This window comes from Triticum aestivum, chromosome 4B (genome assembly GCF_018294505.1).
Source record: "Triticum aestivum cultivar Chinese Spring chromosome 4B, IWGSC CS RefSeq v2.1, whole genome shotgun sequence".
Classification (NCBI taxonomy): domain Eukaryota; kingdom Viridiplantae; phylum Streptophyta; class Magnoliopsida; order Poales; family Poaceae; genus Triticum; species Triticum aestivum.
In genome coordinates this window covers 219,370,815-219,397,436 of record NC_057804.1, presented here as the reverse complement: position 1 = coordinate 219,397,436, position 26,622 = coordinate 219,370,815, and positions in this window count along the sequence as shown.

The following is a 26,622-nucleotide window of genomic DNA, read 5'->3' as shown; positions in this document are numbered from 1 at the left end:
GAAGGGTAACGGCTGCGCGAGTCCATGGAGGGCTCCACCCACGAAGGGTCCACGAAGAAGCAACCTTGTCTATCAAACCATGGACGTCGCCCACGAAGGATTTGCCTCACTAGGGTAGATGTTCACTAAGTAGGCGATCTCCTTGCCCTTACAAACTCCTTGGTTCAACTCCACAATCTTGTCGGAGGCTCCCAAGTGACACCTAGCCAATCTAGGAGACAACACTCTCCAAGAAGTAACAAATGGTGTGTTGTTGATGAACTCCTTGCTCTTGTGCTTCAAATGATAGTCTCCCCAACACTCAACTCTCTCTCACGGAATTTGGATTTGGTGGAAAGAAGATTTGAGTGGAAAGCAACATGGGGAAGGCTAGAGATCAAGATTCATATGGTAGGAATGGAATATCTTGACCTCAACACAAGTGTAGGTGGTTTTCTCTCAGAAAATGTATGTTGGAAGTGTAGGCATGTCCTGATGGCTCTCTCCACGAATGAAGAGTGGGTGGAGGGGTATATATAGCCTCCACACAAAATCTAACCGTTACACACAAATTACCAATCTCGGTGGGACCGAATCGTGAAACTCGGTTGTACCAATTTAGCAAATAATTTGATCATTAGGATTTTCGATGGGACCGACATGTCAACTCGGTGGGACCGATGTGGTTAGGGTTAGGGCATAACGTAATCTCAGTGAGACCGATTACTCAAACTCGGTGGGACTGATTTGGGTAATAAGCTAACCAGAGAGTTGGTCAGGCAAACTCGGTGGGACCGATTCGCTCATCTCGGTTGGACCGAAACATTACGAAAGGGAAACAGAGAGTTTGCATTGCAATCTCGATGGGACCGATCACTCATCTCGTTTGGACCGAAACATTACAAAGGGGAACAGAGAGATTACAATCCCATCTCGGTGAGACCGAGATCCCCTCGATGAGACCGATTTGATTAGGGTTTGTGGCAGTGGCTATGACATCGGAACTCGGTGGCGCCGGATAGAAAGAATCGGTGGGGCTGAGTTGGACTTTCGGTTTGGGTCATATTTGGATGTGAGAAAGTAATTGAGGGCTTTGGATCATATCACTAAGCATTTTGAGCAAGAGCCTCATTAAGGAACACCTCATCCCTCCTTGATAGTATTGGCTTTTCTTGTAGACTAAATGTGATCTTGGATCACTAAAATAGAAAATGTGGAGTCTTGTGCTTTGAGCTTGAGCCAATCCTTTTGTCCTTAGCATTTTGAGGGATCCACTTTTCTCATCCATGCCATGCCAATCATTGAGCTTTCCTGAAATATTTATCTTGAAATAGCATTAGCTCAATGAGCTATATGTTGTTAGGAATTACCAAAACCACCCAGGGATAGTTGCACTTTCACAGAGGGATGTTTCCCCGGCACAACAGCTCCGTCGGAGCCATAGATTGGTCCTGCCCAGGTTACACCTCGAGACGGTGCTGCTTCGTCCCGAAAGCTTCTCTCCTATTTTTTTCTAGGGCAAAAGACACCATATATAAGAAGATGGGCGTCGGGGGCCTGCCAGGGGGCCCACAAGACAGCGGGCGCACCTAGGGGGTAGGGCGCGCCCTCCACCATTATGGCTGGCTGGTGGCCCCCTCTGGTGCTTTCTTTGCCCAATATTTTTATATATTCCAAAACTTATCTCCATGAAGTTTCAGGACTTTTGGAGTTGTGCAGAATAGGTCTATAATATTTGCTCCTTTTCCAGTACATAATTCCAGCTGTCGGTATTCTCCTTCTTCATGTAAACCTTATAAAATAAGAGAGAAAAGGCATAAGTATTGTGATATAACGTGTAATAACAGGCCATAATGCAATGAATAATGATATGAAAGCATGATGCAAAATGAACGTATCAACTCCCCCAAGCCTAGACCTCGCTTGTCCTCAAGCGAAAGCCAATATCGAAGAATATGTCCACATGTTTAGAGATAGAGGTGTCACTAAAATAAAATACGGACATGAGGGCATCATGATCTTCTTTAGAACAGCAACATATATTGTCATATGATTTCTTATACTAAAGTAACAATTCATTCACAAGGTAAACTATGAATCGGGAACTTCATTGAAAACTAACAAACTATGATCTCAGTCATTGAAGCAATTGCAATTTATCATAATATGAGAAAGATTCAATATAAGAGCTTTTCAGCAAGTCCACATACTCAACTATCATTTAGTCTTTCACATTTGCTAACACTCACGCGATACTTATGGGTACAAAGTTTCAATCGGACACAGAGAAAGATAGGGGCTTATAGTTTCACCTCCCAACCTTTTACCTCAAAGGTAATGTCAACAATAATACTTTATGAAAACCTACATTTGAGTGGATATATATATATATATATATATATATATATATATATATATATATATATATATATATATATATATATATATTCGGATCTTTCCAACACATAGTGTTGGCCAAAGGATAAAGTGTAAAAAGGAAAGGTGAAGATCACCATGAGTCTTGTATAAGGGTAGAAGGTAAAAGTAAAATATAGGCCCTTCGCAGAGGGAAGCAGAGGTTGTCATGCGCTTTTATGGTTGGATGCACAAAATCTTAATGCAAAAGAACGTCACTTTATATTGCCGCTTGTGATAGGGACCTTTATTATGCAGCCCTCGCTTTTATTTCTTCCATATCACAAGTTCGTATAAAGCTTATTTTCTTCACACTAATAGATCATACATTTTTAGAGAGCAATTTTTATTGCTTGCATCGTTGACAACTTACTTGAAGGATCTTACTCAATACATAGGTAGGTATGGTGGACTCATGGCAAAACTGGGTTTAGGGATGTTTGTAAGCACAAGTAGTATCTCTACTTGGTGCAAGGAATTTGGCTAGCATGAGAGGGAAGGCAAGATCAACATGTTGGATGATCCACGACAATATAACTTCTATTCGGATATAGGAAAACATAACTCATTATTTTGTCTTCCTTGTCCTAAATCAACTTTTTAGCATGTCATATTTTAATGAGTGCTCACAATCACAAAAGATGTCCAAGATAGTATATTTATATGTGAGGCCTCTCTTTCTTTATTACTTCCTATTGATTGCAACAATGACCAAAACTACGTTTGTCAACTCCCAACAACTTTTATTCATCATACTCTTTATATGTGAAGTCATTACTCTCCATAAGATTGAAATATGATCCTTTTATTTCTTTTTGTTCTTTCTTTAATTCCCTCAAGATCATAGCACGAAGGCAAAGCCCTCAATTCAAAACTACTCTTTATTATACATAACTCACGGACTCTATTACATAGATGGAACTTAAAGCAAAACTCAATGCTAGATCATACTAAAATTTTATTCTACAAGATCAAGATACAACCAAAAGGATCAAACTAAGAAAAATGATAAAGATAGAGGTGTGATGGTGATATGATACCGGGGAACCTCCCCCAAGCTTGGCAGTTGCCAAGGGGAGTGCCCATACCCTTGTATTTATGTCTCTTTTGTCGGAGGTGGTGATGATGGAGTTGTTGATGTAGTTGGCTTCTTCCTTGGCTTGCGCTTGAGGATAGAATTTTGCTCCCTTAAGTCATCGATCTCCTGCTCAAGACTTAGTATCTTTTTACATAGTTCCTGTTTGTTTTCCTGCAAGAGACGAAAAGGGATAAACTCGATCTTAGGTTTCTTTGCTTTATCGGGGAGACCTCACTTTTTGAACTCCACATGCATGTCCCTGGGTTGAGGTAGTGGGACTTCATCTTCATTTGAGCTTGTCTCCTCCTTTCCCTTAGGATCATAGTCTTCTTCTTTCTCCGTGGTCCAACCGCAATACTCCAAGTCCCCGTACACTTTGGGGTCTGCAATGTAATCAGCGACATAGCTTTCTCCCTCCGAATCCTGGGATGACATATTGCTCTAAATCTGCTGCAAAAACAGCTCAAAACAAAAACAGAGGATTTTGTCATGGTACGGTGGTCAAAACATTCGGGAGATTATATAATGAATTTTTACTGACCAAAATACGTATCGTGCAAGAAAACGAAGTCCGGAGGGCACACGAGGTGGCCACAAGGTAGGGGGCGTGCCCTCCACCCTTGTGGTCGCCTCTTGTCCCTTTCAGACTACCTTTAATTTTCCTAATTTTTTGAATATTCCAAAACGAAGAAAAATTGCTATTAGAACAGTTTTGGAGTCGGTTTACTTACCGTACCACATACCTATTCCTTTTTGGAATCTGAAACGTTCTAGAAAGTGTCCCTTATGTACTCCTCTGGTGTTACGGTGTCAATTATATTGGTATCAATATTTATGGGATTATGAGATATAATGTTTTATTCTTTGACCGTTTACCACCTTCGGATTTGTGCCTTCGGTGTTGTTGATTTTGATGGCATCAGAACGATAGACCTCCTCAATAATGTAAGAACCTTCCCATTGAGAGAGAAGTTTTCCTGCAAAAAATCTTAAACGAGAGTTGTATGGAAAAACATGATCACCTACATTAAACTCACGCTTTTGTATCCTTTTATCATGCCATCTTTTAACTTTTTCTTTAAACAACTTGGCATTCTCATAGGCTTGGGTTCTCCCGTCATCAAGCGAGCTAATGTCAAATAACCTCTTCTCATCGGTAAGTTTGAAATCATAGTTGAGCTTCTTAATAGCCCAATATGCCTTATGTTCTAATTCAAGAGGTAAGTGACAAGCATTTCCATAAACCATTTTATATGGAGACATACCCATAGGATTTTTATAAGTAGTTCTATAAGCCCATAATACATCATCAAGTTTCTTGGACCAATTCTTTCTAGATCTATTAACAGTCTTTTGCAAAATCAATTTAATCTCTCTATTACTCAATTCTACTTGACCACTAGACTGAGGATGATATGGAGATGCAATTCTATGGTTAACATCATACTTAGTAAGAATTTTACGAAAAGCACCATGAATAAAATGTGAACCACCATCAGTCATTAAATATCTAGGGACTCCAAACCTCGGAAAAATAACTTATTTAAGCATCTTAATAGAAGTGTTATGATTAGCACTACCAGTTGGAATAGCTTCTACTCACTTAGTAACATAATAAATAGCAACTAAAATATGTGTATACCCATTAGAGGAAGGAAAAGGTCCCATATAATCAAAGCCCCAAACATCAAATGGTTCAATAACAAGTGAATAATTCATAGGCATTTCCTGACGTGTACTAATATTACCAATTATCTGGCATTCGACACAAGACAGGACAAACTTACGAGCATCTTTGAAGAGAGTAGGCCAATAAAAACTGGATTGCAATACCTTATGTGCAGTTCTATCTCCAGTGTGGTGTCCTCCGTAAGCCTCGGAGTGACACTTGCGTAGGATATATTCCTGTTCATGCTTAGGTACACAATGTGTAATAACACCATCTACTCCTTCTTTATAAAGGTATGGTTCATCCGAAAGTAATGTCTTAAATCATAGAAAAACTTTTTATTTTACTGGTATGTGAAACTAGGTGGTATAGATTTAGCAACAATGTAATTAGCATAATCGGCATACCATGGAGTATTACGAGAAGCATTTATGATAGCTAATTGTTCATCACGAAAGCTATTATCAATAGGCAGTGGGTCATCAAGAACATTTTCTAACCTACACAAGTTGTCTGCAACGGGGTGCTCAGCTCCCTTTCTATCAATAATATGCAAATCAAATTCTAGTAACAAAAGAACCCACCTAATTAGTCTAGGTTTAGCATCTTTCTTTTCCATAGATATTTAATAGTAGCATGGTCAGTGTGAACTGTAACTTTAGAATCGACAATATAAGATCTGAACTTATCACAAGCAAATACAACTGCTAAAAATTCGTTTTCAGTAGTAGCATAATTTCTCTGGGCATTGTCTAGAGCTTTACTAGCATAATGAATAACATTTAATTTCTTATCAACTCTTTGTCCTAGAACAGCACCAACAGCATAATCACTAGCATCACACATAATTTCAAAGGGTAAACTCCAATCAGGTGGCTGAATAATAGGTGCAGAAATCAAGGCTTTCTTAAGTATTTCAAATGCTTCTACACAATCATCAGCACAAACAAAAGGACCATATTTTTGCAAGAGATTAGTGAGAGGCATAGTAATTTTAGAGAAGTATTTAATAAACCTCCTATAGAAACCAGCATGACCAAGGAAACTTCTTATACCTTTGATGTCTTTAGGACACGACATCTTTTCAATAGCATCTACTTTAGCTTTATCAACTTCAAGACCTCTTTCAGAAATTTTATGCCCAAAGACAATACCTTCATTAACCATAAAGTGGCACTTTTCCTAATTCAAGACAAGATTAGTTTCTTCACATCTCTGCAAAACTCGATCAAGGTTGCTTAAGCAATCATCAAAATAAGTTCTGTAAACAGAAAAATCATCCATGACAACCTCAACAATCTTTTCACAAAAGTCAGAGAATATAGCAGTCATACATCTTTGAAAGGTAGCAGGTGCATTGCATAAACCAAAAGGCATACGTCTATAAGCAAAGGTACCGAAGGGACAAGTAAAAGTGGTCTTTTCCTTATCATCTTTCGACACACGTATTTGAGAGAAACCAGAATAACCATCTAGGAAGCAAAAATGTGTATGTTTGGCTAGTCTTTATAGCATTTGATCGATAAAAGGTAGAGGGTAATGATCTTTTCTAGTAGCTTTATTTAATTTGCGGAAATTAATTACCATTCTATAACATGTAACAATTCTTTGTGGGATCAATTCATTCTTATCATTAGGAACAATAGTAATACCTCCCTTCTTAGGGACACAATGAACGGGACTTACCCACTAAGTAACAGCAATAGAATAAATTATACCTGCCTCCAGAAGCATTAGTATTTCATTTCTTACCACCTCTTTTATTTTAGGATTTAACCGTCGTTGATGATCAACGGCTGGTTTAGCATCTTTCTCCAATTCTATTTTGTTCTAACATAGAGTGGGACTAATGCCCTTAAGATCATCAAGAATATATCCAATAGTGGCACGGTGCTTCTTCAGAGTTTTCAATAATTTCTTTTCTTCATGCTCTGAAAGGTTAGCACTAATAATAACATGATATATCTTTTTTTTCATCAAGATAAGCGTACTCAAAGTATCAGGTAATTGTTTAAGCTCAAACATGGGATATCCCTTGGGTGGAGGAGGATCCCCAAGGATTTCAACATGCAAGTTGTGTTTCAAAATAGGTCCTTGTTTAAATAATAACTCATCTATTTCCCTTCTTTCATTCATAAACATATCATTTTCATGGTCTAGCAAATATTGTCCTAATGGATCATTACGTGGCACGGCAATAAAAGCAAGACCAATAATTTCATCCTTACTAGGTAATTCTTTATCATGGGGTTGTCTACGAAATTTAAATTAAAATCATGAGACATATCCCCTAAACCAACAGTAACAATATCCTTTTTGCAGTATATCTTAGCATTAACACTATTCAAGAAAGGTCTACCAAATATAATGGGGCAAAAATCATCTTGTGGGGAGGCTAGAACAAGAAAAATAGTAGGATATTTAATTTTCGCACACAATACTTCAATATCTGTAACAATCCCAACTGGTGATGTAGTATCTCTATTGGCAAGCTTAATAGTAATATCAATATCTTCTATCTTAGCAGGTGCAATTTCATTCATAATTTCTTTATATAAGGTATAAGGTATTGCACTTACACTAGCACCCACATCACATAAGCCATGATAACAGTGATCTCCTATTTAACCAGAAACAACAGGCATGCCAACAACGGGTCTATGTTTATCTTTAGTATTAGGTGTAGCAATTCTAGTTGCTTCATCACAGAAATAGATAGCATGCCCATCAGTATTATCGACCAAGAGATCTTTAACCATAGAAATATTAGGCTCAACTTTCATTTGTTCAGGGGGTGTAGGTGTTCTAGTATAACTCTTACGAACCACAGTTGAAGCTTTAGCATAATCCTTTTTCTAACAGGGAAAGGTGGTTTCTCAATATAAGCAGTAGGAACAATAGGATCAACAATATAAGTAATAGTTCTTTCTTCAACTTTACTAGGTTCTACTACTTTCACTTCAATGGGAGGATGATATTTAAACCACTTCTCCTTAGGGAGATCAATATGAGTAGCAAATGATTCACAGAAGGAAGCTACCATCTCATAGGCAAGTCCATATTTCATGCTAAATTCACGAAAAGCATCGGTATCCATAAAAGATTTAACATAATCAAACCTAAGGTTTATACCCGACTCCTTATCGAGTTCCAATCTTCAGAGTTGCTTTTAATTTCTTCCAATAAACCCGATTTGAATTCAATAGTCTTCATCATAAAAGAACCAGTACAAGAAGTATCGAGCATGGAGCGATCATTATGAGAAAGTCGAGCATAAAAATTTTGAATAATAATTTCTCTTGAGAGCTCATGATTGGGGCATGAATATAACATTGACTTAAGCCTCACCCAAGCTTGAGCGATACTTTCTCCTTCACAAGGCCAAAAATTATATATGTATAATTCCGATCACGATGAACCAGATGCATAGGATAAAACTTCTGATGAAATTCCAATTTCAATCGGTTGTAGTTCCATGATCCAATATCATCACATAGCCTATACCATGTCAATGTCTTTCCCTTCAATGATAAAGGTAAGACCTTATTCTTGACAACATCTACAGGCATACCTGCAAGCTTAAATAATCCACAAACTTCATCCACATAGATTAGGTGCATATAGGGATGTAATGTTCCATCTCCTATATAAGGATTAGCTAGCAGTTTCTCTATCATACCCGAAGGAATTTCAAAGTAAATATTTTCACTAGGTTCAGTAGGTTGAGGAGCAACTCTATGCTCTTCCGTTCGAGGTGAAGATACCCCGAACAAGCCCCTCAAAGGATTATTTTCCATAGTAACAAGTGACAGTAAATTTCAACACACTATATAAATGTTTCCTTACCAAATTCCACTTACCAAAGGCACTTCACTCCCCAGCAACGGAGCCAGAAAAGAGTCTTGATGACCCACAAGTATAGGGATCTATTGTAGTCCTTTTGATAAGTAAGAATGTTGAACCCAACGAGGAGCAGAAGGAAATGACAAGCGGTTTTCAGCAAGGTATTCTCTGCAAGCACTAAAATTAACAAAAGTAACTAAGGTGCAGCAAGGTGTTCCAATACTTTTTGTAGCAAAGGACAAGCTTGGACGAACTCTTATATCAAGCAAATCGCTCCCGACGACACATGGGAATTACTGTCAAGCTAGTTTTCATCATGCTCATATGATTCGCGTTCGTTACTTTGGTAATTTTATATGTGGGTGGACCGGTGCTTGGGTGTTGTCCTTAAATGGAAAAGCTTCCCACTTATGATTAACACCTCTCGCAAGCATCTACAACTACGATAGAAGAATTAAGGTAAACCTAACCATAGCATGAAACATATGGATCTAGAACAGCCCTTTACGAAGCAACGCATAAGGGTTTAAGCTTTTGTCACTCTAGCAACCCATCATCTACTTATTACTTCCCAATGCATTCCCCTAAGCCAAAATCATGGAGAAGTGTCATGTAGTTGACGTTCACATAACACCACTAGAGGAGAGACAACATACATCTCATCAAAATATCAAATGCATACCAAATTCACATGATTACTTATAACAAGACTTCTCATATGTCCTTAGGAACAAACGTAACAACTCACAAAGCATATTCATGTTCATAACCAAAGGAGTACTAATTATCATTAAGGATCTGAACATATGATCTTCCACCGAATAAACCTACTAGCATCAACTACAAGGAGTAATCAACACTACTAGCAGCCCACAAGTACCAATCTGAGGTTTTGAGACAAAGATCAGATACAACAGATGAACTAGGGTTTGAGAGGAGATGGTGCTGGTCAAGATGTTGATGGAGATTGACCCCCTCTTGATGACAGGATCGATGGTGATGACGATGGTGGTTATTTATCCCTGCTGGAGGGATGTTTCCGCTGCAGAACAGCTCCATCGGAGCCCTAGATTGGTCATGTCTAGGTTACGCCTCGAGACGGCGGCGCTTCGTCCCTAAAGCTTCTCTCCTATTTTTTCCAGGGCAAAAGACACCATATAGCAGAATATGGGTGTCGGGGGCCTGCTAGGGGGCCCACAAGATAGGGGGGCGCGCCCAGGGGGTAGGGCGCGCCCTCCACCCTTGTGGCTGGGTGGTGGCCCCCTTTGGTGCTTTCTTTTCCCAATATTTTTTATATATTCCAAAACTGATCTCCATGCAGTTTCAGGACTTTTGGAGTTGTGCGGAATAGGTCTCTAATATTTGCTCCTTTTCCAGTCCAGAATTCCAGCTGTCGTCATTCTCCCTCTTCATGTAAACCTTATAAAATAAGAGACGCATAAGTATTGTGATATAATGTCAAATAACAGCCCATAATGTAATAAATAACGATATAAAAGCATCATGTAAAATGGACGTATCAACTCCCCCAAGCCTAGACCTCTCTTGTCCTCAAGCGAAAGCCGATATCGAAGAATATGTCCACATGTTTAGAGATAGAGGTGTCGATAAAATAAAATATGGACATGAGGGCATCATGATCATCTTTAGAACAGCAACATATAATGTCATATGATTTCTTATGCTAAAGTAACAATTCATTCACAAGGTAAAGTATGAATCAGAAACTTCATTGAAAACTAGCAAACTATGATCTCAGTCATTGAAGCAGTTGCAATTTATCATAACATCGGAAAGAGTCAATATAAGAGCTTTTCAGCACCACATACTCACTATCATTTAGCCTTTCACAATTCTTAACACTCATGCAATACTTATGGGTACAAAGTTTCAATTGGACACAGAGAAAGATAGGGGCTTATAGTTTTGCTTCCCAACCTTTTACCTCAAGGGTAATGTCAACAATAATACTTTATGAAAACTTCCAGAACACTTCTGGTGTCCGAATACCATCGTTCTATATATCAATCTTTACCTCTCGACCATTTCAAGACTCCTCGTCATGTCCATGATCTCATATGGGGCTCCGAACAACATTCGGTCACTAAATCACAAAACTCATATAATATTATATAGTCATCGAACATTAAGCATGCGGACCCTACGGGTTCGAGAACTATGTAGACATGACCGAGACACCTCTCCAGTCGATAACCAATAGCAGAACCTGGATGCTCATATTGTTTCCCACATATTCTATGAATATCTTTATTGTTTGAACCGTTATGACAACATACGTTATTCCCTTTGTCCATCGGTATGTTACTTGCCCGAGATTCGATTGTCGGTATCTTTATACCTAGTTCAATCTCGTTCCATAATACATCATCCTGCAACTAAGTCATTAGTCACTTTGCTTGCAAGGCTTCTTATGATGTGTATTACCGAGAGGGCCCAGAGATACCTCTCCGATACTCAGAGTGACAAATCCTAATCTCGATCTATGCTAACCCAATAAACACCTTCGGAGATACTTGTAGAGCATATTTATAATCACCCAGTTACGTTGTGACGTTTGATAGCACACAGGGCATTCCTCCGGTATCTGGGAGTTGCATAATCTCATAGTCGAAGGAATATGTATTTGAAATGAAGAAAGCAATAGCAATAAAACTGAACGATCAATATGCTATGCTAACGGATGGGTCTTATCCATCACATCATTCTCCTAATGATGTGATCCCATTCATCAAATGACAAAACATGTATATGGTTAGGAAACTTAACCATCTTTTATTAACAAGCTAGTATAGTAGAGGCTTACTAGGGACACAGTGTTTTGTCTATGTATCCACACATGTATCAAGTTTCCGGTTTATACAATACTAGCATGAATAATAAACAATTATCATGATATATGGAAATATAAAATAACAACTTTACTATTGCCTCTAGGGCATATTTCCTTCACCTATGTTGTTCATCTTGGGTGGGAAACTAATAGTAAAGCAATCATCATCTGTCTTTTTATTAAATTAAAGCTATCATCGGCCTGCTATCAATATTTTTGGATCCATCTATTGGTTGTTATCATCACTCTATATTTCTGCATGCTCTCCTTACATAACCTCACTATATTTTTTCCGTATGCATGTATGATATTGTACACAGTCATGCTGAACATGTAGAGAAAAAGAGAAGAGATTTGCGTGGCAATACAACGTCATGCAGACATTGCTCCATGGCAGGTTCAATGGCAACCCCCCTCCTCTCTCTAGATTGTAATCCATAGGAAGATATCTGTTCTGAGGCGGATTCAGATGCAGCTGACCACCCCTATTTACCCCCAAGGTGTTTTCTCTAACTTGGCATGATGATGTTGGTCATATCATGCATATGTTGTCTTGTAGTGCCTACTTTCGACATCATATATGTCATCTGCACAGTTTAGACATGGTATGTAATGCCACCTGTTTAGTTTTTATATCATATAGGAGAATTATGCGGTCTCGTCACTTTTAGCCAGTCATAATATATGTGAAATATGCAATGCCATCCTGTTTAACCAGGCATCATATATTTGAAGATATCTTGCTAATCCTTTTCTTCATTAGATTTCCATTTGTTGACAATGTTTGTACATTAAACTACTCTTCCTGTAAATCGGCCATTTGAGTGGGTGATGGAAAAATCTGGAGTGAAAACAAGGTCTTCAGAGCAGACAATGCTACATGTCAAAGCAGATCTCTTGTTGGGTCCTGATAGCTCCTCAGAGATGGATTCAGAGACAGATGACCAGTCCTATTCCCCCACCGAGGTGTATCCTCTAACTTATACTACTCATATCATGCATATGGTGTCTTGCATTGCATAGTTTAGACATCATATACACAATATTCAACACCATGTTCTTAGTTCAGACATCATATATGTGAATGCCCTCTGCTTAGTATATAAATCACATATATGAATTATATCATACGATCCTGATTACTTAGATAACATGTATGTGAATTATGTCATGCAAACATGTTTACTAAAGACACCATATAATTATCTCATGCCATCTTGTTTAGTTGGTCATCATATCTTTGAATTATGTCATATGCTATGCTATCTAGTTTAGACAGACATCATATATGTGAAATTATATCATGCTATCTTTTTAGTTAAACAATATACATGTGAACTATTTCATGCCCTCTTTTTTCCACACTATTTATTGTATCTGTCTCTCATACAAGATTTGTAAATTCAACTATGTTTCCTATTTATCAGCCATTTGAATTGGAGCGGGTGATGGCAGTATCTAGCAGAGTAAAAACACAGTCTTCAAATTAAACAGTGATACCTCTTGGTGGAGATAGCACCGCGGTTGTGTATGCACGAGAACCAGCCCTACCACACATAACCCAGACTCTCGCAGATTGTACCCCTACTGCGATGGACAGAGAACCAGCTTCACCCAATCTCACTCTAACCCCAGCAGATAGTAACCCAGTTCTTGTTGACACCGCACCATCTCCACCATAGAGCTCCCAAACAAGAGTAGTTAGTAAGGCGGCTCCAGTGCACAAAGCGTCAGTACTACCACGGCGAACCCCAACTCCACCAGTTAGTACACCTATTCCTATGGAGGAAGCACAACTAGCCATTCATAGTTCAGCATCTATCTCATTTGATGTTGTTAAATCATATGTGTGTGTTGGATATCGGGTTCTGGCAAAACCCTTAAAGTTCAAAGTCTAGGGTGCGCATGAAGATCTTCTCCCTACCGAAACACGCCCACAACCTCTCCGCGATTCTAAGCTAGAGCGATGAACAACACAAGAGACACGAGGTTTATACTGGTTCGGGCCACCGTTGTGGTGTAATACCCTAATCTAGTGTGTGGTGTGGTGGATTGCCTCTTGTGCTGATATGAACTGTACAGAGGAAGAACAGCCTCGCGAGGAGAGGTGTTCTTGTGGTGGTGTGGATGAGCTAGGATCGGATCAGATCTCTTGGCTCTAGATGAGATGATCCTTCCTACTATGGTGGCTAGCTCTCTTTATAGAGGCCCTGATCCTCTTCCCAAATATTGAGCCGGAAGGGAGCCAACAACGGCCATTTTGAAAGGGGACAGCTAGTACAAGCTATCCTGACTAAAGGTGGTTTTCGACTGCCAAAGGCACTGGTGATGACGCCGTCTTGGGCTCCACGGTGACCTCCACCCTGCCGTCCTGATGGTCTTGGTCTCGTTGCACCGATATGGAAACCTTTGCCTGATGCCTCGGTAATCCGCGCCTGCGCTTGCCCCCTTTGCACCAAAGAGGAAATAAGGAAACTCCGCAGGATGGTGCCCGCCTGGTCTTGATCGTCATGGCTTGCGTCATGAGCACCTCACGAGGCACCCCTTGCCTTGATCTCTCTGCCTCCTCGCGAGCCTGCCTGGTGAGGCCGCCCCTGAGGAGGCCTTGCGTCGTCCGCCCCGCGAGGCCTGGCCCCTCGTGAGGGTCCTGAACTTGGGTTGATGAAGAAGGGCTGCACTGGTCCACTGGTTGAGCCACGCTGCAGGCCGCAGGCAGGCAAGTCTGGGGACCCCCGTTCCCAGAATGCCAACAGTAGCCCCCGGGCCCAAGGCGTGCTTGGACTTGGCTTCGCAGTGAAGCCAATGGGCAAGTGCGGAGAGCCGCGGGCCCCAACACCATGCGACCTTGGTCGCCGTGTGGCGGTTGATTGGACGTGGGCGTCTCCGCTTCCCCACGTTGGCTCGGGAACTGTCCGATTTGACGAGTCCCTACTGCATGTAGAAAGAGTCATCATTACCTGTGATCGTGGAGGCCGACGGTTGGCCTCCCTTGGGCTATAAATGGGGAAGGGCGAAAGCCCCCGTTGCACATCTCCCCCTGCTCCGCCTGCTTCTTCTCCCTCCTTGCTCCGGTTGCTTGCAGCGTCCCATGGCGCCCGTGAAGAGGTTCTCGGCCATAGAAAAGGGGAAGGCTCGCCAGGAAGGGCCTGGATATCCTCCGCCCAAGTGCGGCCGCGGTTGTTCCCGCAAGCATCCCGCGACTCCCATCGCGGCTTCTCGTGGTCGCGGGGGTGGCCGTTCACGCGGTGGTGGCCGCCCATATCGAGGCAGCCTAGTTGGTGGAGGAAGGTGTGTCGTGGCTGCGCAGCCTCCCCGGCCGCGCTTCCATTCGGAGAGGTGCTGCCGGAGTTTATTGTGTGGTCGGACAATTGGCTCCAGCTCCCTCGCTTCTTCACCGGCGAACTGCCGGCCGCTGGCCCTGGCGGGCTCTGGCTGCAAGCGAACGGCTCCTGCAGCAGGGCCTCCTGGGTCGCGGTGCAGATCTCCGTCACCAGGAACGTGTCCCTGGCCCGGGGCTGCCAGACGTTTGCCCGCGCGAGTGGCCTGGGCAGGCGGTGCACCCTCCACTTCAAGTACGATGGCGATGTGACCCTCTACGTGAGGGTGTTCGGAGAAGATGGTCGCCCTGTTGGGTGCTGCCTTGAAGACGATGACGGTGACGGGGTGCTCGACCTTGGCGATGGCCATGATGAGGGCGAAGGCGAACCCGCTCCCGGCGGCGACCGCAACTCGTCGAGCTTCAGCGGCTCCTCCTCTAGCGACAGCTCCTCCAGTGGTGGCCGCGACCAGCCACCACGCCGCCGCACCCGCTTCAAGGGTGGTAGCGGGTCGTCCCGTTGCCGTGCCCCGGTGAAGCGCGAGGTGGAGTATGATTGAGCTTAGGAGAATGACGCAGATCCCTTCTCGTGAGCTGCGCGTTGTTTTTATTTTGTTTTTCTCCTTTTCCTGCATTCGGAGAGAGAAGTATGGAGCCCCATGGGGGCGTGCAACAGACTATGATCCCCTAATTATCGTGCTACATTCATTGTCCCTGTGTTGTGTTATGGCGTCGTGGTTATGTGCCTGCGCGTAGGAACAACTTAGCTCGGGATGTTTGCAGTAGTTTTCGCCTTGCGAGGTGCCTACTTGAGGCCTCACCGGGCGCCTTAAGAGCTGCAGAAATCAGTTGGGACAATCATTTTCGAACCTTGGTCAAGAATGTTGCCAGCTATGGCCTGGTGCTTTGTGTTGCGATGCCCGAGGGGCATGGACCGGGAGGGGTCCTCCCGCTATGAACTCAAACAAGAGGGCCTCGCGAAAATCAGTAGAAGAAGGCTCACGAGGGCGCCCGCGCAGCCCCCTCGCGAGGCTTGCGAGAGAGAGAGAGCGAGCCAGGCGAAAGCCGAAAACAGAGAACAGGGGCAGAAGACGGCACAACACTAGAAACAACTTCGATAAAGGTTCAAACAAGGGAGAACAAGCCAACTGCGGAAAGCAAATGAAAAGCCGTGTTCGGCACCTAGTCTAGTCTTCGACGTCTTATTACTAGCGCGGAGCTAAGTGCTGCCACTGGGCATGGGCGGGAGCCCCCGAGGCCCAAGGGCGGCACTCCGGAGACTCCGGGGCGTGTATAGCCCCAACTCATTATTACGTGAGAGTGTCACGGGCGGCGAGCTTCACAGGCACTGGGCCTTCTTCACAGGCAACGGGCCTTTCTTCGGGCGGCGAGCTTCATAGGCACCAGGCCTTCTTCACAGGCACTGGGCCTTTCTTCAAGGGTAGAACTTCTGGAGGTGCTGAATGTTCCAAGCGTTTGGGATGGGCACCCCTTCCTGAGTCTCCAGGCACGTGGCGCCGGGCCTGGAAACATGGACAACCTTGAATGGGCCCTCCCACATGGGTGAGAGCTTATGCAGCCCTTCCCTGGAGAGCACCCGCCTGAGTATGAGGTCACCTACCTAGAGAGTCCTGGGGCAGATGTTGCGGCAATGAAACCACCACAGCGCCTGCTGGTATCTTGCTGCTCGCAGTGCGGCTTCTCGATGGCGCTCCTCCCCTAGCACAAGGTCCATCCCCCATATGGTGTCCTGTTGCGCTTCATCAAACGCTAGGACCCGCGCGGAGTGACGCCTGACCTCGTGAGGGAGGTTTGCCTCTGCTCGGTAGACGAGGAAGGACGGGGTCTCGCCAATCGACTTGGTGGCGGTGGTGTGGATGGACCACATCACGGACTAGAGCTCGTCATACCAGCCCCTGCGTTGGCACGTTCGGCCTGGCCTTTACTCCGGGGGTGTGTCACCGAAGCATAGCATATCTGCGTTCCAAGGTTAGCACAATATGTTTTGAAGAGATTGCTGGTGAACTGTGAACCGTTGTTGGTGATGATGCAATTAGGGACCCCCAACCGGCTCACGAGGCCCTTGATGAACTTGACTACAGAACCAGCTGGGATGGTGCGGACGGCTTCCACCTCCGCCCACTTGGTGAACTTGTCGATGGCGACGTAGAGGTAGGGGTAGCCCCCAGGCGCTCGAGGAAACGGGCCCAAGATATCCAGCCCATAGACCGCGATCGGCCATGAGAGTGGGATGGTCTGCAGGCCTTGAGCTGGCCGATGGATCTGCTTCGCATGGAATTGGTAGGCTTCACAGGACTTCACCAGCTCGATTGCATCATTGAGTGTCATAGGCCAGTAGAACCCGCTGCGAAATGCCTTGCCGACGAGGGTCCGTGATGACGAGTGGCATCCGCAATCTCCACCGTGTATGTCAGCCAGCAACTCCTTCCCCTGTTCCCAGGAGATGCAACGCAAGGAAACGTCATTTGGCCGCTTCCGATAGAGTTCTCCATCTTGGATGCAGTAGGTCGTGGCCTGCCGGGCCACGCGTTCCGTGTCCTCCTCTTTCTCTGGTAGCGTCCCTTGCATCAGGTAGTCCTTGAATTCCGTGGTATAGAATCCCTCCCGAGGCTCCAGCTCCAGGAGTAAGCGTGCTCCCGAGGTCGGGCTACATGTCGGGGCTCCTGTGGCAGGTGGCTGAGGGAGTTACTCCCGAGGCTGTGCCATGCTTGAAAGTGATGGTGCCGCCGATGGCTTGAGGACAGCCTCCTCGTATGCCAGCAGGAAAGCCAGCGGGTCCTCCGCGCCATTGTAGCATGGCCGCATCTCTGTCTTGAACTTGTGCAGCCACTACACGTGCCACAAGGTGAGGGCCAAGGCTTGGAGCCCCCTGACACCAGCGCTGGCATAGGCCGCCGGAGCCGGAGGCGCGTTGTCCGCCATGAGGGCGAAGCGCGCTGTTGGTGGAAAGCGAGCCGACGTAAGGGAGAGCTCTGGTGCACCCCTACCAGGCGTGCCAAATGTCGGATATCGGGTTCCGGCAAAACCCTTGAGGTTCGAACTCTGGGGTGCGCACGAATATCTTCTCCCTACTGAAACACGCCCACAACCTCGCCACGATTCTAAGCTAGAGCGATGAACAACACAAGAGACACGACGTTTATACTGGTTCGGGCCACCGTTGTGGTGTAATACCCTAATCCAGTGTGTGGTGTGGTGGATTGCCTCTTGGGCTGATGATGAATAGTACAGAGGAAGAATAGACTCGCGAGGAGAGGTGTTCTTGTGGTGGTGTGGATGAGCTAGGTTCGGATCAGATCTCTTGGCTCTAGATGAGATGATCCTTCCTATTGTGGTGGCTAGCTCTCTTTATAGAGGCCCTGGTCCTCTTCCCAAATATTGAGCGGGAAGGGAGCCAACAACGGCCATTTTGAAAGCGGACAGCTAGTACAAGCTATCCTGACTAAAGGTGGTCTTCGACTGCCAAAGCACTGGTGATGACACCATCTTGGGCTCCACGGTGACCTCCATCCTGCCGTCCTGCTGGTCTTGGTCTCGTTGCACCAATATGAAAACCTTTGCCTGATGCCTCGGTAATTCGTGCCTGTGGTTGCCCCCTTCGCCCCAAAGAGGAAACAAGGACACTGCGCAGGCTGGCGCCCGCCTGGTCTTGATCGGCATGGCTTGCGTCATGAGCACCTCGCGAGGCACCCCTTGCCTTGATCTCTCCGCCTCCTCGCGAGCCTGCCTGGTGAGGCCGCCCCGAAGGAGGCCTTGCGTAGTCCGCCCTGCGAGGCCTGGCCTCTCGCGAGGGTCCTGAACTTGGGTTGATGAAGACGGGCCGCACTTGGCCACTGGTTGAGCCACGCTGGAGGCTGCAGGCAAGCAAGTTTGGGGGACCCCATTTCCAGAACGCCGATAGTGTGTATCTTCCCATCATGGAAATATTATACGAAAGATGAAGGAAAATGCCAGTTGCAGGTGTTCATCCAGGAGTTATGTTTAAGTAATGTTATTCATGGCAATTACTTTGCTTTGTACCATACACTCCACCTCCTTGATTCCCATTTTTCTTTATAGAGAAGGACCGATTTGGAAACTCGGGCTGAGGTAACCTGTGTTAATACCTCTGCTATCTTCAAGAATGCTTGATGGCAGTATCGGAATTACCTGAAGAAAATGTACTTCACTGGCAAAGAAACTCATCAAATTCCCTTACATTCTCCTAACACACATTTACGGGGCAATGACTGGCAACGCCTTGTTCTGTATTGGTCCTGAACCAAGAATGTGGTAAGGTCTGTGAGCTCATTTTTTATTTTGAAGTACTATATGCATGCGTCTTATTGTACTCTGTTTTGTGTAGAACAAGTGCTTAAACCTGAAGAATAATTGTTCTCTTTAAGATTCCATTGCTATCGCGCATACACCTTTCCTCTTGTATCACTGTATTTACTCATACAAACTTATTTTTAAATTGATGGATCCAATCGACACTACAATGGCACAACAGCTATTTATAAGCATGTTTCTTTAATAGGTTTGGTCTTATAAATAGCTCTGTTGATTTCAATTTCAATTGTGTATATAGTTGACTTCTCATATCATGTACATTACTAGCATCGCGACATAGCCAATAGTGTTGTTGTACACGTACACCCGTGGTACCCATCTGAAATCTTGTTGTGCCATGTAGTTTCCCACGCTTTGTATTATTTCAATGCTGCTTTGTCTTGAACTGATGTGATTTGTACTGTGTCTCTATTTTGATTTGTCAAGACAATGTGGTGACCATAGGACATAGATATATGTCTATTTGATGCTTTTATTATGTACTACTTGGCAATGGAAGACTTGGTAGTTTAATCATGTCCACCTTACTAATGAACTAGTTCACCGAAATGAGTTTCATATACTAGATGCTAAATCTGTTATGTGTTTGCTTGTTTCTTCTTTTAGAATGCTGACAGAATATTGGAGAAGAGTGCCTTATTAAGCAATGGTAAAGGAAGTAATGCTGATAAGGTTCAGGATAGTGAGACATCCTTGTTGGTATCCAACAAAGCTGGTAAAACATCTAAGGAAAACTATATTGAAGACAGTGAGACAGCCCCAAAGTCATGTCTTGGTGTAGTGTTCGAGTTACTGGCCACTACCACTGCCACAAGCTATTCAAACTAACTGTCTTAATCAGTTTAGTTTCTTGAGTCTCAACTAGAAGCTGAAAGACATTGATCAGTTGTTCTACGACAAGAAGCCGAAGGACTACGGAAGTCCTTGGAGCATTCGGATGCATACTTTCTGGTGCAACAGCAAGTGTTGGAGGATTTTAGCGCCAAATAGGAGAAATCTAATAAGCTTGCTAAGCTTATTGCCAGCATGGTGGAGGATAACGTTTCTTGAGCTCTCCTTAAGTTGTTTCAGTTATGGATTTGTTTTGCTGCCGCGTTTACTTTTACTGGTGGCCAATTTAGACGGCCAGTGTATGTAATATGCTGCTTTGTTCCCTATATTTGCACTGGTGGCGAACTTTGATGCCCAGTGGTTGTAATATGTGCAATAGCTGTAATAGCCTAGCGTTAGTTGCTTGCTTATTTATTTCCTTATTTTCTTGTTTAGTTGTTTCCTTGCAGTCACTGCAATTCTTTTTTTGCGTTTTTCTAGTGCCACAATAACCTATTTTTATAACTACAACCCATCTGCCATTATTGCTAACAAATGTACAGCCCATTGGCCAATTCTTAAGGATTTTTTAATCCCATATTATTTTTGTTACCATTACAATCCATATTCTGGCCACGGTTAAAAATTCAACAAAATTTTCGGTGCGGTCTGAACTACTTTTAATCCCAAAATTTTGGATCACATGCAAACTAATTTAAAAATAATAAATTTATATCAATTTAAAGTCCAACATAATTTTCCCCGCAAAAAAATTGAATTCGAAATCTCGAAATCTTAAAAAATATATTTGAAACTTATTGCCAGTTTGTTGTGTTTTTAAAATTTACATCTCATTTCTTACTATGTCATTTTCTGAGCAAGCGAATACATCGCTCTCGTTGAAAGATTTGCAGCCTACCAGGGCTAAGAAAGCAAGTAGGCCTCCGTTGGGTATTTCTTTAAAAAGGTAGAATTGGGCTAGCCATATTTCGAAAGAAAAAAACACAACTAGGCTCATCATGTGGTAAACATAAAATAAAACCCTGGCTAGACGAGCCACAGCCCCAGCATAGCCCTATTGTTACCCTGATCCATCTCTAAAAATAGTAAATAACAATTGCTTGTTCCACAAAAAAAAGTAAATAACAACTGCACGACCTGTTGCGTCCCTGGTGTCAGCCCCTCGTTGTGTAATTCTCTTGTATATTGACTATGTTGATAATGGCGTGGGCCCTAAGTGTCCAACCATTAGGAGGAACCATTTCTTGGGCTTGTAATAATGAGGCACTTGCTTGCGTAGTACCATGACCCTGGTGAGTCCCTATTGTCATCCTCTCCGCGTATAGTCATCTCACTGTTCCTCTTGGTTGTTGACGATGTTGACAACGCCAGACGACAGCGCACCACGCACAACGAGCAAACCAAGGTGAAGGATGACGGCGAGGCCTTGGACGGAATGAACAAGAGTCATGGAAGATGCGCCAATCTAGTCGCTGGCGGAGGGGAGTACGCACTACAAAAAAAATACACTTCCGTGATGATACGTGTTTGTCATAGTAGGTCGCATTTTTTGTAATGCATGTACATCCATGATGATTTTATAACAGAATCAAGATAGTCATACCTGTGCTGTCGGAGAAGTGTTCCATGACATTACCAAAATTATCATAACGGAAGTGTCCACTTCCATGACGATAAATCGCGCATCACAAAGTGCTTTCGTCAAGGGTGACCGACACGTGGCATCCACCGTGATGGAACGCCGTTAAGCTATTGGGTCTGGTTTTGGATCTGATAACCCGTTAACAGCCCGGACCAATGGGGATTTTCCATGTGTAAAATCATCATTGGCTAGAGGAAACACGTGTCAGCTCCGCGTTGGCACAGGTGTCACTCAACCAATGGGCGAGACGCGCCTATGATATGTTGACATGTGGACCGGCCCATAAACTTTAAATGGGCCGGCCCAACTAAAGGCCCACATGATTTTGCGGACCATAATGGGCCGGCCTAGCTAAAGGCCCACGAGATTTTGCAGACCATAATGGGCTGGCCCAGCTAAAGGCCTACAAGATTTTGCGGGCCATAATGGGTCGGCCTAGGTAAAGGCCCACAAGATTTTTTTGTGCCATAATGGGCCGGCCCAGGTAAAGGCCCGCAAGATTTTTTGTGGGTCATAATGGGCCGGCCCAGCTAAAGGCCCACGATATTTCGCCGACATTAATGGGCAGGCCCAGCTGTAGGCCCAGAAGATTTTGAGGACCCTAGTAGGCCGGCCCATTAACTAGCTGCCATGTTTTGGGCCAAATGCCGGCCCATATTTGATCTGGTCCATTAATGACCTGCCACGTTCCGGGCCTAATAATGGCCCATATGAGATCCAGCCCGTTAAAAGCCTACCACGTTCTGGGCCAAATTACGGCCCAGATCAGGTCCAGCCCTTTAAGAGGCTTTGGGCTAAATTATGGCCCATATCAGGTTCGGCCCGTCAACTGGACGCTATGCTTTTAGGCCCACTTGCTAAAGGCCCATTTAGTAATTTGGCCTGATATTAGTTTCGGACTGTTAAGGGCCCGTTTAACATTTCGGCCCTATATTAATTTCGGCCTGTTAAAAGCCAGTCATATAGTTGGGCCTAACTACGGCCCGGTTTGCATCCGACCTGCTCGCAGCCGATATCTGATTGGGCCAAACAAGGACCGAGACAATTTTGGCCTGTTAAAAGCCCGTGATTTGATTCGCACAATCATGGGCGGGGGTCCATTTTGGGCTGCTGCCGGCCCGTGGGCTGTTCGGCACGTTTTAGGCCCAACCTACTTCTCAGCCTCCTAAAAGCCCATTGAGTTTTCTTGCGAAAAGAGGGTCGGCGGTTACTCGGACTAGTAAAGGCCCAAATCTACTAGTGGGCCAGTTTACTTTTGGCCTTTTAACGAACCAAGATGACGGGGCCCATGATGTGGATCAAACATCGTGATTGCATGATGGCCCGATTATGTACCGTAATTTTACGGTTTGGCCGGTTTACTGCGAACACAGGATATATATACAGTAAAATAACTGCAGCATCGTGAATAAGAAAAATACTAGACTATGTAATAAAGAAATTACGGCATATTACATCCACTGGGCAACAAATTTCGCCACTATGATAATAAAGCACAAGCAGACAGCAGATTACATACACTGGGCATCATCACCGCCAGCCTAAATAAACACGCCGACAAAATAATATACAAAACCGATAGCACTTCAATAGAGTTCAAGAAAGGTTAGCCCTACTGGGGAGCTGCAGCGCAAGCAGCTGAGCAAGCTGATGAGACTGTGCTTGTTTAACACTTATATCTTCCTCACTCTGAAATATAAACAAGCAGACAGATGACAGGTTTTGCACATAAAAGTATCAGTGCTGACAATTCATCACATTTCTTACTAACGAATAAAGTGACACAGTTTAAAATTGCATTAACACAATATGGTATTGTTCAGGTCAAGACATGGCAGGAAATGACATTGTGAAGAAGTTGGCAGCTTCACGACACCACTGGATTACAGATCAAGAACTCATAAGTATCAATGGTTAGTGTGTTGTCAATTTATCCCATTTCAGATTGGCAAATAAAGAGACAGTTTAAATAATAGTAGAATGATTTGACATTGTTCATAGTTAAGACATTGCAGAATATGACATTGTGCTATAGTGGGTAGGTTCACCACACCACTGGATTACGGATGAAGAACAGAAGCATACATGTAGTGCAAAAGAAGATCACTTGCTCTGTATAGTTTAATTTACATGGTATGAAGAAGGAACTTGGTTGTACAACTGAAAACTTAAATTAAGAAGGACAAACTTTTGTTTATGAACTACATAATAAACTTTAAACATGCAATTTGATGCAAATACCAAAAATAAACAGCTGTTGCAGTCATGCCTAACCAAATATACACAACAAAGTTTGAAGGCTTGAGAAGGACAAACTTACACTATTGGTGAAGACAAGCTCTGTAAAGCCCTTGTCCATGCTGATGGGGGGGCAATTCAAGAAGTTTACCACAGAATCTTCTTCATAAGCATTGCCTTTATTCTACATTTTGTTAAGAGTAAATATAGATGTGATAATATACGAAAAAAATGGAGAATATTTAAGATAAGATGAAGAGTGATGCTACATAACCAAGTAGCTATAAATGTAAGTGCAGCGATACAGGCAAAAGGTACAGCCAAGAGCAATACACAGCTAAACTTCTTTAGTACCATCGGTGTTATCCAACCTTATGGTAAGAGTAAATATAGATCTGACGTGTAGAAAATGGAGGGCAAAGGAAAATAAGCTGTAGAGTGATGGTACATGAACAACTACCTGACAATATAAGTACACTGATAAAGGACAACATGTACTTACAAGAACAATGCAGAGCTAAGAATATTCATTGGCATTGGATATATTCTACACTAATGTAACCATTCATACAGATCAGATAATTTGGAGCGAATAATAAGCAAGCGATCATGCATACTGCTGTCACATAATGAACCGGGTATGTATGCAAGTACAGTGATACAGGACAACAGGTACTAACAAGAGCAAAGCAGCGGGCAACATATTTGCTATATCCTGTCGTTCTTTTCATACCGGAATTCTTCTTCGAGCAGATTTCCTGCAAAAAAGATGTGTAAGGCACATGCGGAAAAGTAGAAGTTCAAGTTGTCATGTGATTTCATAAACAGTACCTCATCCTGGGAATGAGACCAGTGCATAACAAGGTCTTCCATTCAATGTCTTCTAAATTTAGCAGAGGAGACTTCACCGGAAATTCGTTTATAGACTTGCCATCAAAGTGTGAGTTCCTCAGGTAACATCGATATAGCTGCAATGCTTCCTTGAAAAGCACAAGCAAGCTTTGCTCGTCATGACTATCTAGATTGACCCTTTCCTAGTTACAACAATGTAATGTAAATCATTGATGTGTTCAATCAGCAGAAAATGGGAAAATAATAACCATGGATAATAGCACTTACACATAAGTTGGACAGGAAGATGTGAAAATGGTGTTTGTCTTCACTATAATCTTCCCATGATGGGAATATATGCATGTAATCCGTAACAACATTGAAAGCATTGTCTTTTAAACTGGGAATAAATGGAATGGAGTTCCAATCTACAGGAATTGGCCGTCTCTGCGGTTGGGATAGGTCTTCGGCCGGTGGACTTGCTGCACTTTTTGCTGGAGTGGGATTTTTCTGTGGTACGGCTGGTGCTATGGCAAATGAAATCTGTATACCTTTTGCTGAAGTGCAGGTCCTGTGTGGTGGGGCTAGTGGTGTGGCCAGTGAAGTATGGGTACAGTCTACTGGAGTCAATCCTACGTTTTGTGTCACTGGTTGTACAGCCAATATAAGTGGGGTGCTGTCTGATTTCTCCGGCACCACCACATTTTTGAAGGACTTTGCTGGTGCTCCTTCAGATATAAGTGGTGTGGCCAGTGAAGTATGGGTACAGTCTACTGGAGTCAATCCTACATTTTCTCCGGCAATCACCCTCTTCCTTTTTGATGACTGATGCACAAGAATAGCATTTGAGTGGAAAAACATGGTATGATGATAGATGGAATATGTATTGATAATGGATGGGCATGGCATCTCGACATATATGATGAGTAAACTAAGCAGATGGCAGTGCAACAAAGTAGAAGAATTGCAAGACAACGTATGCAAGATACGCGCAATCAATAAAACCTTGCCAAATTAGAACATGCATCTTGATGGGTGAACAGGACAGGCCATCTGCCTTTGACTCCTCGAGGTTAGAATAGTCATTAGGATCATATTCTGAACAAGAATCAACAGGTGGGGAGCGTATGAGTTTCATTGCATCCAGAATGGCACTCAATGCCTTGGTGCCAATTTTGTAAGTCATTGCAGTGTTTAGCTTCAAGAGTGAACTAGTGCTAGTGTGACACAAAGCAGCTACACAGATCGTAGTGTAGATATAACGGGAAAACCGTAAGCATCAGAGTAAAATCAGGAAAGTGGAACTTGCTGGAATATATGTGCTAGTATTGCCGGTACGGCTAGAAAGGCTTCGGATACCAGCTCTCTTCAAGTGAAGGTGCGGTACTGTTAATATCAGTGTAACCCTCAAAGGCGACACAGCTCCCCGCATTTCCTTGATATTCTTATAGGATTCAAGTGGGAAGGCCACTACAAATCCTATTCCTATGTTTACAAAATCCTACGAATCAAAGAGGCTCAAAGTGTCCATCACAACCGACCGTATAGACCTCTACACTGCAAATGAACCTGCTCA